This window comes from Apodemus sylvaticus, chromosome 4, assembly GCF_947179515.1.
Source record: "Apodemus sylvaticus chromosome 4, mApoSyl1.1, whole genome shotgun sequence".
In the NCBI taxonomy this organism is placed as follows: Eukaryota; Metazoa; Chordata; class Mammalia; order Rodentia; family Muridae; genus Apodemus; species Apodemus sylvaticus.
Window position 1 is genome coordinate 123,962,810 of NC_067475.1, and position 15,299 is coordinate 123,978,108.

Consider the following 15,299-nt stretch of genomic DNA (forward strand, 5'->3'; position numbering starts at 1 on the left):
AGTTCTTCACAGAGTTGGAAAAAGCAATTCTCAAATTCATGTGGAATAACAAGAAACCCAGGATAATTAAAACTATTCTCAACAAAAAAAGAAATTCTGGGGGAATCAGTATCCCTGACTTCAAGCAATACTACAGAGCAATAGTGTTAAAAAACTGCATGGTATTGGCACAATGACAGACAAGTGGACCAATGGAATAGAATTGAAGATCCAGAAATGAATCCACACACCTATGGTCACTTGATCTTCGACAAAGGAGCCAAAAATATCCAGTGGAAAAAAGATAGCCTTTTCAACAAATGGTGCTGGATTAATTGGAGGTCAGCATGCAGAAGAATGCGCATTGATCCATTCTTATCTCCATGTACTAAACTTCACTCCAAGTGGATCAAGGACCTCCATGTAAAACCAGACACACTGAAACTAATAGAAAAGAAACTGGGGAAGACCCTTGAGGACATGGGTACAGGGGAAAAGTTCCTGAACAGATCACCAGTAGCTTATGCTTTAAGATCAAAAATTGACAAATGGGACCTCATAAAATTACAAAGTTTCTGTAAGGCAAAGGACACTGTTAAAAGGACAAAATGGCAACCATCAAATTGGGAAAGGATATTCACCAACCCCACATCTGATACAGGGCTAATATCCAATATATACAAAGAACTCAAGAAGTTAGACCCCAGGGAACCAAATAACCCTATTAAAAAATGGGGTACAGATCTTAACAAAGAATTTTCACCTGAAGAAATTCGGATGGCCGAGAGGCACCTTAAGAAGTGCTCAACATCATTAGTCATTAGGGAAATGCAGATCAAAACAACCCTGAGATTTCACCTTACACCAGTCAGAATGGCTAAGGTCAAAAACTCAGGTGACAGCAGGTGTTGGCGAGGATGTGGAGAAAGAGGAATACTCCTCCACTGCTGGTGGGGCTGTAAGATGGTACAACCACTGTGGAAATCAGCCTGGACTTTCCTCAGAAACCTGGACATGAGACTTCCAGAGGACCCTGCTATACCTCTCCTGGGCATATACCCAAAGGATTCCCTGGCATGCAATAAAGACACATGCTCCATTATGTTCATAGCAGACTTATTTATAATAGCCAGAAGCTGGAAAGAACCCAGATGCCCCTCAAAGGAGGAATGGATACAGAAAATGTGGTATATTTACACAATGGAATACTACTCAGCAATTAGAAACAATGAATTCACAACATTTTTAGGCAAATGGTTGGAACTGGAAAATATCATCCTAAGTGAGGTAATCCAATCCCAAAGAATACACATGGAACGCAATCTCTGATAAGTGGATATTAATTAGCCCAGAAGCCCTGAATAGCCAAGGCACAAATTGCATAACAAATGACTCCCATGAAGAAGTATGGAGAGGGTCCTGATCCTGGAAAGGATTGATCTAGCATGGGAAGGGAATATAAAGACAGAAAAAAGGAGGGAGGTGATTGGAGAAGGGATGGAGAGAAGATTTATGGGACGTATGGGGAGGGGGGATCCGGGAAAGGGGAAATCATTTGGAATGTAAACAAAGAATATAGAAAATAAAAATATTAAAAAAAATAAAATTAAAAAATGGGGTACAGAGGTAAACAAATAATATTCATCTGAAGAACTGCGAATGGCTGAGAAGCACCTTAAAAAATTTTCAACATCACCCCCTTCACAATAGCCACAAACAGTATAAAGTATCTTGGGGTGACTCTTACCAAACGTGTGAAAGATCTATATGACAAGAACTTCAAGACTCTGAAGAAGGAAATGGAAGAAGACCTCAAAAAATGGGAAAACCTCCCATGCTCATGGATCAGTAGAATCAATATAGTTAAAATGGCCATTTTGCCAAAAGCAATATACAGATTCAATGCAATACCCATCAAAATCCCAACTCAATTCTTCACAGAGTTAGAAAGAGCAATTATCAAATTCATCTGGACCAAAAAAAAAAAAAAAAAAAAAAAAACCCAGGATAGCTAAAACTATTCTCAGCAACAAAAGAAATTCTGGGGGAATCAGTATCCCTGACCTCAAGCAATACTACAGAGCAATAGTGTTAAAAACTGCATGGTATTGGTACAGTGACAGGCAGGAGGATCAATGGAACAGGATTGAAGATCCAGAAATGAACCCACACACTTATGGCCACTTGATCCTCGACAAAGAGGCTGAAAACATCCAATGGAAAAAAGATAGCCTTTTCAACAAATGGTGCTGGTTCAACTGGAGGTCAGCATGCAGAAGAATGTGAATTGATCCATCCTTGTCTCCTTGTACTAAGCTCAAATCCAAATGGATCAAGGACGTCCACATAAAGCCAGACACTCTGAAGCTAATAGAAAAGAAACTGGGGAAGACCCTTGAGGACATCGGTACAGGGAGAAAGTTTCTGAACAGAACACCAATAGTGCATGCTCTAAGATCAAGAATTGACAAATGGGACCTCATAAAATTACAAAGTTTCTATAAGGCAAAGGACACCATCAAGAGGACAAATCGGCAACCAGCAAATTGGGAAAAGATCTTCACCAATCCTACATCAGACAGAGGGCTAATATCCAATATATATAAAGAACTCAAGAAGTTAGACTCCAGAAAACCAAACAACCCTTTTAAAAAATGGGGTACAGAGTTAAACAAAGAATTCTCACCTGAAGAACTTCGGATGGAGGAGAAGCATCTTAAAAAATGCTCAACTTCATTAGTCATTAGGGAAATGCAAATCAAAACAACCCTGAGGTTTCATCTTACACCAGTCAGAATGGCTAAGTTTAAAAATTCAGGAGACAGCAGGTGTTGGAGAGGGTGTGGAGAAAGAGGAACACTCCTCCACTGTTTGTGGGGTTGCAAATTGGTACAACCACTCTGGAAATCAGTCTGGCGGTTCCTCCGAAAACTGGGCACCTCACTTCCAGAAGATCCTGCTATACCACTCCTGGGCGTATACCCATAGCATCCCCCACCATGTAATAAGGATACATGCTCTACTATGTTCATAGCAGCCCTATTTATAATTGCCAGATGCTGGAAAGAACCCAGGTATCCCTCAACAGAAGAGTGGATGCAAAAAATGTGGTATATCTACACAATGGAGTACTATTCAGCCATTAGAAACAATGAACTCATGAAATTCTTAGGCAAAAGGATGGAGCTAGAGAACATCATACTAAGTGAGGTAACCCAGACTCAAAAGGTGAATCATGGTATGCACTCACTAATAAGTGGATATTAACCTAGAAAACTGGAATACCCAAAACATAATCCACACATCAAATGAGGTACAAGAAGAAAGGAGGATTGGCCCCTTTTTCTGGAAAGACTCAGTGAAGCAGTACTCGGCAAAACCAGAATGGGGAAGTGGGAAGGGGTGGGTGGGAGGACAGGGGAAGAGAAGGGGGCTTACGGGACTTTCGGGGAGTAGGGGGCTAGAAAAGGGGAAATCATTCGAAATGTAAATAAAAAATTATATCAAATAAAAAAAAAAAGAAGAAGAAGAAGGAATGAAGCTAAAGAAAAAATGTTCAACATCATTAAATGTTAGGGAAATGCAAATCAAAACAACCCTGAGATTTCACCTCATACCAGTCAGAATGGCTAAGATTAAAAATTCAGGAAACAGGCGGTATTGGTGAGGATGTGGAGAAACAGGAACACTCCTCCACTGCTGGTGGGGTTGCAAGATGGTACAACTCTGGAAATCAGTCTGGTAGTTCCTTTTGAAACTGGGCATGACATTTCCAGAGAACCCTGCTACACCACTCCTGGGTATATACCCGGAGGATTCCCCAGCATGTAATAAGGATACATGCGCTCCTATGTTCACAGAAGCCCTATTTATAATAGCCAAAAGATGGATAGAACCCAGATGTCCCTCGATGGAGGAATGGATAAAAAAAAATGTGGTATATATACATAATAGAGTAGTATTCAGCCATTAGAAACAATGAATTCATGAAATTCTTAGACAAATGGATGGAGCTGGAGAACAACATCCTAAGTGAGGTAACCCAGTCTCAAAAGATCACTCATGGTATGCACTCACTGATAAGCAGATAATTGTCTAGAAACTTGGAATAACCAAGATATAATCCACATATCAAATGATGTCCAAGAAGAAGGAAGGAGTGACCCCTGGTTCTGAAAATGCTCATTGCAGCAGTGCAAGGCAATACCAGAACAGGAAAGTGGGAAGGGGTGGATGGGGGAACAAGGGGAGTGAACAGGGCTTGACTTTTGGCGTGTGGGGAGCCAGGAAAGGGGAAATCATTTGAAATGTGAATAAAGAATATATCGAATAAAAAAATATAAAGAAGCTGTTACAAACATCTAGAATAAAAAAAATTCAAGAAATTTATAAAAACATTAAAATTTAGTATTTCATGGAAAATTTTACATATAAAATTATAGATATAAAAACACTTTCTAAATTAATTGAATGTGGAATTAGAAACATTTGTGATAAAAAAGATTTAAATTGAAACCATTTATCATAAAATAGAGGAAATATATAGAAAGACATATTAAAATTGAAGATTATTATGAAAAATAGTACAGATAATATGGTAGACATAAAAAAGATCGCTAAATTAATTAAAAAGGAAATTACAAATAATTCTGATAAAATTGAAGATTTACATGAGTCTCCTCTCTCTCTGGTACAAATGGTGGTAGAAATCCATTTCTCTTTTATTATGTTGTTGATGCTTGCATCTATGACTCCTGAATTCCTTCCAAGGTTTTCTATCTCCAGAGATGTCTCACTTTGTGATTTCTTTATTGTTTCTACTTCCACTTTTAGATCCTGGATGGTTTTCTTCAGTTCCTTCATTTGATTGTTTGTGTGTTCCTTTAATTCTTTAAGGGATTTTTGTGTTTTTTCTTTAAGGTCTTTTGCCTGTTGACCCATGATCTCCTGTATTTCTTTAAGGATTTTTGTGTTTCCTCTTTAAGAACTTTTTCCTGTTGACTGATACTCTCCTGTATTTCTTTAAGGGAGCTATTTAAGTCCTTCTTGAAGCCTTCTATCAGTATCATGAGATACAATGTTAAATCTATCTCTTGGTTTTCCAGTGGTATCTGGGACTTGCTGTGTTGGTAGAACTGGGTTCAGATGTTGCCCTGAGGCCTTGGTTTCTGTTGGTAGGGTTCTTGTGCTTGCCTTTCACTATCTGGTTATCTTTGGTGCTACTTAGTATTGTTGTCTCTGGCTGGAGTTTGTTCCTCCTGTGGGCCTGTAAGCCTTACTACTCTGAGCTCAGAATTGAAAGCACTGCTGGGAGATCACTCTCTCCTAATGGGCTGTGCCCAGAAGGCTGTGGAGTCTCCTGGCTCCCTGGAGCCAATGGCTGCAGGAAGTCTTCTGTCCCAGCTGCTCTATTGATCTTAGGCCCTATGTGTTCCTAGCTGTCCTCTTCTAGATAGAAGTTGGAGATCTCACCTCTGTGCTCAGAAGTGAAAGCACTACTGGGAGATCACTCTCTCTTGGCAGGCTGTGCACAGAAGGCTGTGGAGTCTCCTGTCTCTCTGGTACAAATGGTGGTAGAAATCCATTTTCATTTCATATAATTTTACACAAATAGATTATAAGAAATTAGACCATGTTATTGCAAACATTTTCATACACACACAAACACACACACACACACACACACAAACACACACAGCTGCCATAGCTCATCTTTGTAGGATGAAGAATCCTCTAGTTATATGCCCAGGAGTGGTATAGCGGGGTCCACCAGAAATGTTATGCCCAGTTTTCTGAGGAACTGGCAGACTGATTTCCAGAGTGGTTGTATCATCTTGCAATCCCACCAGCAGTGGAGGAGTGTTCCTCTTTCTCCACATCCTCACTAAAACCTGCTGTCTCCTGAGTTTTTAATCTTAGCCATTCTGACTGGTGTGAGGTGAAATCTCAGGGTTGTTTTAATTTGCATTTCCTTAATGACTAATGATGTTGAACATTTCTTAAGGTGCTTCTCAGCCCTCTGAAGTTCTTCAGGTAAAAATTTTCATTTCATATAATTTTACACAAATAGATTATAAGAAATTAGACCATGTTATTGCAAACATTTTCATACACACACAAACACACACAAACACACACACACACACACACACACACACACAAACACACACATCTGCCATAGCTCATCTTTGTAGGATGAAGAAAAACTCAAGTATTCACTTTTTTATTAGATAAGATTCTATAAAGGAACAGAAATTTTACAATTAGTATATATTCATATATAATTTATTTTAATGGCTTAGTGATGTCTAACAATGACTTTCTAAAAAATTAAATTCCTAGAATCCATGAGTCTAGATGTATTGGTTGCTCTTCAGTATTTGTTAGAATCCTCAAGAATTAAGCTTGGTGCCAGTTAAAGATTAGACATCCCAGCAAGAATTAGGGAAAGCAGGCAAAGAGAGAACAAGTTTCCTTCTTTCATGTCCTTTAAATAGGCTACAAGCAGAAGGTGTGGTCCAGAGTAAAGGTAAATATTTCCACCTGAAAAAAATCTGGGATAAAAGTGAATTTTACCACTTCAAAGATCCATGTTGAAGGGAGGTGTTCTGTGGCCGCGAACCGGATACCTGGAAGAGAATTCTGGGGATAAATGGGAAGGGGACGAAAGAGAAATGAGTCAAGAGGACAGTTGCCAATAGAGACTGACTTTACTATTATTTATCCAATATATATAGTCTTTAGAAAACCACCCTGCCCCCCAATGGCCGCGAATTCCTTGGTTCTTCTTCTCAGCTGGTCGCCTGCTTCCAGTCATGCAGGTTTCTGCTGGTCTCCAGGTGAGACTGCCCTGAGGCCGCCTTGGTTGTTAAGGTGAAAGCAGCTGTATTGTTCCCAAGGAACAAGGGATAACACCCTTGTTCCCAAGGAACAAGATAACACCAGAGGAAGGGTGGAGGTTGCTGGCCATGAATGTCACAGCTTGAATAGGATGGGCTGAGAAGTCCAGCTAAATGCTGTGGGGGAAGGGACACTGAGGATCCAAACTCACATCTTCTCATTTACCGGACAAAAAACTCTGTTCACTTTGCCATTTCCTAATTTTTAAAAGGATGTTTTGTTATAGAAATAATGAACATATGACATAATATCTGACATATTGAAATTTTTTTATTTACTATAACATTTATTTATTTATTTATTTATTTATTTATTTATTTTTGTATTTTTCATATATTTCATCCCAACCACAGTTTACTTTCTGTCCTCTCCTCCCAGACTTTAAAATTTATGAGATCATAATTTAGTAACAACATTTTTCCCTTCCAACTTCTCACTCAATCTCTCCTATGTATCCCTCTCTCCTGATAATTCATGGCCACACTTTACAAAAATTGTCATTGAAGGCTTACATGCATTTCTATATACATATAGATTTGTATAGCTTTGTATAATACTAATTATAGCTTATCTATACTTAAAATGACATTTGTATGTATGTATTTACTTCAGACTTCCTTGGCACTGGACAAACCTCTGTATTTTACTTAGTTTCCTGTAGTCCTTTTGATGAGGTTGATGCCTCCTGGGCATTTCTTTCCCTGTTCAGTTTGACATATTTTTTACTTTCATCTTTGATCACCTCAAATATGGATAGTCAAATTTGTGATATTTTCTAGGTATGCTTTTGATGCTCCTAAGAAACAAAATCTCATAGAACACTGTCTGAACCTTTGTCTTTCTGCACCCTCCTGTACAATGTTCCTAGAGCCCTAGCTGTGGTAATGCATATAGGTTAAGCCATGGGACTGGGCTCTACAACTTTATGCTTTGGTTGCTTGTGGCTTTCTGTAGTGGTCTTTATCAGTTGCAAAGAGAAATTTTCTTCATGAGAACTGAAGACCAAAATTATATATGGCTATAATTCTATAAACAAAAATATATAGACTATAGTTAGGGATTATTCTCATGTACCTTTTGCTTATATTCTCATTTTTTGTAGCCATTCCAGATATTTAAAACATTTATAATGACCACACATATACCATGTCCACATTAAGCTGTAAATTTTCTGTATCCTCTACAAGAATATGGAGATCTTCAATCTATTTCTTATGTCTATTAGGTTGTCTCTTTAAATAGTTTATGATATAAAATGTTTTTGAGCCTGACTTATTTTAGTAAACCTAATTTTTCCAGAAATAATGCTGTAATTTTCATAAGAACTTGTTCCTTTTATGATTGAATAACCCAAGTGCCTAACAAGTATATGGATGTTTTATGCCTTGTGTTCTTTAGTCTGTCTTTAAACAATTAATTTTAAATCTTTTCAGATTTTATGAATTACCTTGTACTAAATATTTTATATATTCTAATACTTTATTTTTGAATAATTTATATATCTATATTTAAATGATTTTATCATCTAGAAATTCTATGTGTCCTTTTTCTACTTTAACCAAAACATACTAATGTGGAAAGTGAGGATGACTCCAGGTATTCTAGCATGAAAAGATAATCTATCTATAATTTTAGTTTGCATTCCTATAATGAATAATTATGTTGAGTAATTTTGTTCATATATTTGATATTTGTGTGTTTTTTGGGGGATAAAATCATAGAGATATTTTATCCATTTTCTTTTTGAAATACATTTTTGCTGTTTAATTTAAATGTTGTTGATGTTAAGCCTTTATCAGCTATGTGGCATGCAAATATTTTCTCTCCTACTCTACATTACATATTTCCATATTGATTTCATACTTTTTAATCTTTAAAATAAGATATGTGAGTTTTTTTATCTAAAGGGGCATTAATAGAAAAAACAAGATGGCTAAGTGAGTTTAAGAATTCAACCTCCACTTTCCAGGGAGGGAGTAGAGACTCTTCCAGGCAGTTGTCCTCTGACTTTTACAGGTTCACTGGAGAAAACACATAACTGTACTCATATCATTCATGCATACACATTCTATGTAATACTAGTAAAATAAAATTTAAAATACATGTAACAATAAAAATATTGCTTTTTAAACTTATAAAGTATTATGGAATTTATTGGAATTATCAATGGGATTGCAGGTCATAGTAGAGACCATATCCAGTGGATAGTCACACCCCCTAGTTGAGGGATGGGCCCACCCACCCATCTCAAAAATATTAATCCTGAATTGTACCTGTCAAAATAAAATGCAAGGACTAAGAGTGGTGCAGAGACAGAAGGAAATGTCATTCAGAGACTGACCGACCTAGGGAATCCATCCCATCTGCAGACACCAAATTCAGATTCTGTGGTTGATGCCAAGAAACTCTTAATGACAGGAGGCTATCTATTCCTTGAGAGGCTCTGCTAGAGCCTGACCAATACAGATGTGGATGCATGTAGCTAACCACAGACTAAGTAGGAGGACCCCAATGCAGGACTTAGGGGAAGGAGTGAAGGAGTTGAAGGAGTTAGCAACCTCACAGGAAGAACAACAATATTAACCAACCAGACCCCCAAAACTCCCAGGGACTAAACCACCCACCAGAGAGTACATATGGAAGTACCCATGGCTACAATTACATACATAGCAGAGGATTACATTATCTGGTATTAATGGGAGAGGAGCCACTCTGTCCTGTGAAGTCTCAAATACTCACCATAGGGGAATCCTTAGGTGCTGAGGTGGGGGGAGGTGATAGGGGTTTCAACTTGAATGGAGGGTAACATTTGAAAAATAATGGCAGATATGCTTATGAGCATATGCCGCCAATGCCACACTTTTCTTAGGAGATGAAGAAAGATAACAGTATCCAGCTGTACAGATATTGCAAGCCATGCCCTTATCACCAAATATGAAATCCAAAATGCCATTTAATGAAAAAATATTTGATAAACATACATTACCTGACCAGAAACCACTGGCAAAATTATTTATCAAGCTATGATTTAAAACTATTTTATAGTAACATAATAATTAATATATCAGAGAATATCAACAAATCATAAGTATTTTAAATATTTCTGTTAAAGAAAAGCAATTTTTGTTGGCCAATCATCTGGTCACTATTTAGAAAACATAGCTGGTGATAAACTAAAAATATAAAGATAAGAAAAGATGAAACAAAATATTACTCTCTATAAATTAGATGACTCTACAGAAAAATCTAGAGAATTTATGGAATAATAACTAGAACTCATAATTGAGTTCAGTAATTCTGCATGATAAAAACCAGTATTGAAATCAATTATATTCCCGCATTAGCTATAAAAAATAGAAAAGTTAATTACAAATATAAATCTATTATTTATAATAGAATGGAAATCATAAACTACATAATAATAAGTTCAGCAAGTAAAAGCAATAATTTCATGAGCAAATAATTAACTTTAGTAAAAAAAGAAGCAGAATACATTAATATAATATATCTTCAGCTAGTGTTTTAGGAAGACTGACACAAAATTAAAAACTGTAGGTTTTAGAAATTAATTATTTGACACAGAAAATAAATTCTCGTTGGTTTTCATTACATATACTATATTTTTTAGGGTTTTAAGCATTGTCTTAGTTCCAGTTTAATAACTGCTTTTGTTCTTTTATGTGACAGATTTGCAATAATACCAAAGAGTGCCAATCACCACCAAATGTACAATTCATTTGACTTAATAAATAATACAAAGTCCAAGATTTGTTAAATACTAATCCAAATTATTTTTCTAGAATTTTTGTACCTATGGCTTTGGTACTCTGTACATTGTAATCAGGGTATTCAGTGAAACATTCCATATATGTCCTTGTTAGATCAAATGGAAACCTTGAGTTTTATATAGTCTTCCTCTTATGAGGTACAATGTGAAACTCACAGTAAATGTCTTCCTTCCGGAGGAAACACTATGTGCAGTTCCAATTAACTATAGTTAATGTGAAGTTTATGAGTGTGGTAGATCAAAAACTAGGAAACATAATGAAAATAGAGAACTTCACTGCTCTATAGTATGCTATTTCAGTAAAAATTCACTCACAGTTATGATTTTATAACAAAATTGTGATGAAATAATGAAAGCACTGTCCAGTGGGCCATCTCCATCTGAAGCTATCATATTGCTATTGACTGAACACTGTGACAAGACAGCTGTAGTCTTCAGATCAATTCCAAATCTGGGCCACATAATTTATTTTTGCTAATTTAAACCATAAAAAGTTATCAAGATTAACTCTGACTCCTTTTAAATCAGAAAATATTCATGATAGTTTACTAAGAAGACAACATCATTATTTGAATTATTGTAATTTCTCTTATTCAAAGGATAGATTTGATTTGATTTATTCAGAGCATAGATTGCTTCCTCTGGACCTAAATGTCCTTTGAGTCCTTATACATTCTATCCAAAGAAGTGATAAGAATGTAATAGATAATCTAGAACCAAGAAAATATATTTAATATAAGTACATTATAAAATATCTCAAATGGGGGGAGGAAAGATACTTTTGAAATAAAAGACTTAAAATTTATTTAACCACAAAAAAACCAGCACCCCACCCTATTCCTCAGCTCATTTTGTTTTCTTGAAGCTTTATCTCAATTTGTGGTTGCAAAAATTTGTATTTTAACGATAAAAGAAAGTCAAAATAATAGGCAAAAACTTCAAAAATTCTGAACTGAAAAACAAATCCATTGCTCAAAATCATGACAAAATAATTGAATTCTAAAGGGATTGTGTTTACAGTGCGGGTCAACAAGTCAAGATTCCTGTGAAACTAAACATCCTAAATTTAGCCTGTCTCCAGATACATTACTTAACATATGGTTAAATATGTCAGTGGATTTATCCTTGAGAATTTCATATGAAATTATTGCACTTAAAATGATGTTACCCACTCTAAAATGTCTCTATCATTGTATTTCATTACTTTCTTAGATTTTCATGGAAAAAACTTCATCATATAAGAGATAAACATTTGTCTATAAACTACATGATAGCTCTTTTATGATAAAATGAAAAAGAAAAAGTAAGATGATATGCAAGATACATATTATATTTCTCCAGCCATTCAAGTTTTATCATGTTTGTTAAAGATTAACATTGATAGATAAGTGTAGTGTTACTTAACAATGACCACTCTGCCAGGCCTCTGCACCAAGTCCTGGCACGTCCTGTTTAGCTTGGCTCTCACTGTTGTCATTGAGCTAATCTCTCTCTCTCTCTCTCTCTCTCTCTCTCTCTCTCTCTCTCTCTCTCTCTGTCTCTCTCTCTCTCTCTCTCACACACACACACACACACACACACACATAATCTTCATTTACATTTCAAATGCTAAAACATTTCCTGATTTTCCCCACTCTGAAAACCCCCAAGCCCTCCTCCTACCCTGTGCATCCAAGTATATACCCCTTCATACTCCATACTCCATCAATACCACCCCCCCTTGATCGATTTTGCTTTGTTGGGCATTTATTGAGAATTTACAGGACCAAAGACCACTCCTCCCAAGACATTCCTCTGTTACATTTTTGGCTGGAACCATGTTTACCCCTTGGTTGATGGTTTAGGAGTCCTTGGGAGTCCTGGGGTGTCTGGATGGCCAACATCTTGTTCTTCCCATGGGAATGTAAAGCCCTTCAGCTCTTCCAGACTATCCTCCAACTCTTCCATTGGGCACCCCATGCCAAGTCAAATTGTTGGCTGCTAGCATCTTCCTCTGTATGTGTAAGGCTCTGGCAGGGCCCCTCGAGAGACAACCATAACATGCTACTTTTGGTGTGCACTTCTTGTCATCCATAATAGTGTCGGGGTTTGGTGACTGTTTATAGGATGAATACCCAGGTTGGACAGTCTCTGGGTGGCCTTTCCTTTAGTCTCTGCTCCACACTTTGTCATCTTTATTGTTCCTGTGAGTGCTTTGTTTCCTTTCTCAGAGGAACCAAAGCACCCCCACTTCAGTCCTCCTTCTTCTTGAGCTTCTTGTGCTCAGTAAATAGTAACATGCTTGTTTTGAGCTGTTTGAGCTTTTGGGATAGTAAATATCCATTTAGCGGCGAGTGCATACCATGTGTGTTCTTTTGTGAGTGTGTTACCTCACTCAGGATGACACTTTCTAGTTCCATCCATTTGCCTAAGAATTTCATGAATTAATTTTTTATTAAAGCTGAATAGTATATCAGTGTGTGTGTGTGTGTGTGTGTGTGTGTGTATGTGTGCGTGTATCACAGTTTCTGTATCCATTCCTCTGTTGAAAGACATCTGGGTTCTTTCCAGCTTCTGGCTATTATAAATAAGGGAGCTATGAATATGGTGAAGCATGTGTCCTTATTACATGTAGGAGCATCTTCTGGGTATATATATATGTGTGTGTGTGTGTGTGTGTGTGTGTGTGTGTGTGTTTGTGTGTGTGTATGTGTGTGTGTGTGTGTGTGTGTGTGTGTGTTTAGGAGTGGTATAGCTGGGTGCTCAAGAATTTTGATGCAGATTGCATTGAATCTGTATATTGCTTTCAGCAAGATGACCAGATTTACTATATTAATCCTGCCGATCCATGAGCATGGGAGATCTTTCCATCTTCTGCGACCTTCAATTTCTTTCTTAAGAGGCTTGAAGTTATTGTCATACAGACCTTCCACTTGTTTGGTAAGAGTCATACCAAGGTATGAAATCTTATTTGTGTCTATTGTGAAGGGTATCATTTCCCTAATTTCTTTCTCAGCTTCTTTATCCTTTGAGTAGAGGAAGGTTACTGATTTGTTTGAGTTAATTTTATATCCAGCCACTTTGCTGAAGTTTTTTATCAGCTTTAGGAGTTCTCAGGTCGAAGCTTTGGGGTCACTAAAGTATATGATCATGTCATCTGCAAATAGTAATATTTTGATTCTTCCTTTCAAATTTGTACACCTTTGACCTCCTTTTGATGTCTGATTGCTCTGGATAGGACTTCAAATACTATATTGAATAGATAGGAAGAGAGTGGGCAGACTTGTCTGGTCCCCAATTTTATTTGAATTGCTTCAAGTTTCTCTCTATTTAATTTGATGTTGGCTACCAGTTTGCAGTATATTGTTTTCACTATTTTTAAGTTTGGGCCTTGGATTCCCGATCTCTCCAAGACTTTTCTTAGGAAGGTATGCTGGATTTTGTTAAAAGCCTTTTCAGCATCTAATGAAATGGCCATGTGGGTTTTTTCCTTGAGTTTCTTTATGTAGTGGATTACATTGATGGATTTCCATATATTGAACCATCCCTGCATCCCTGGGATGATGCCTACCTGGTCATTGTGAATTAGAGTTTTGATGCATTCCTGGATTCAGTTGGCCAGAGTTTTGCTGAATATTTTTGGATTGATGTTCATGAGGGAGATTGGTCTGAAGTTCTCCTTCCTTGTTTGGTCTCTGTTTGATTTATGTATAAGCGTTATCATGATTTCATAGAATGAGTTGGGTAGAGTTCCTTGAGTTTCTATTGCATGGAATAGTTTGAAGAGTATCAGTATTACCTCTTCTTTGAAGATTTGATAGAATTCCCCACTAAACCCATCTGGTCATGGCTTTTTTTTTTTTTTTTTGATGGGAGACTATTAACAACTGATTCTATTTCCTCAGGACTTATGGGACTATTTAGATGGTTTATCTGATCCTGTTTTATCTTTGGCACCTGGTATTTATCTAGAAAGTTGTCCATTTTATTTAGCCTTTCAAACTTTGTTGAATATAAGCTCTTACAGCAGGATCTGAAGATTTTTTGAATTACCACAGTTTCTGTTGTTATGACTCCCTTTTCATTTCTAATTTTATTAATTTGGATAGAGCCTGTGTGGCTCTCTAGCTAGTTTAGCTAAGGGTTTATCTATTTTGTTGATTTTCTAAAAGAACCAGCTCCTGGTTTTGTTGATTCCTTGTATAGTTCTTTTTGTTTCTCTCTGGATCATTTCTACCCTGAGTTTGATTATTTCCTACCATCTACTCCTCTTGGGTGTATTTGCTTCTTTTTGTTCTGGAACATTCAGGTGCACTGTCAAGCTGTTAGTGTACGCTCTCTCCATTTTCTTTTTGGAGGCATTCAGAGCTATGAGTTTTCCTGTTAGTACTGTTTTAATTGTGTCCCATAAGTTTTGGTATGTTGTATCTTCATTTTCATAAAACTCTAAATAGTCTTTTATTTCTTTTTTTAAATATTTCTTTATTTTCCGATATATTTTTATTTACATTTCAAATGATTTCCCCTTTTCAAGACCCCCACTCCCTGAAAGTCCCATCAGCCCCCTTCCCTCCCCCTGTTTTCTCACCCAACCCTTCCCACTTCCCTGTTCTGGTTTTGCCCTATACTGCTTCACTGAGTCTTTCCAGAACAA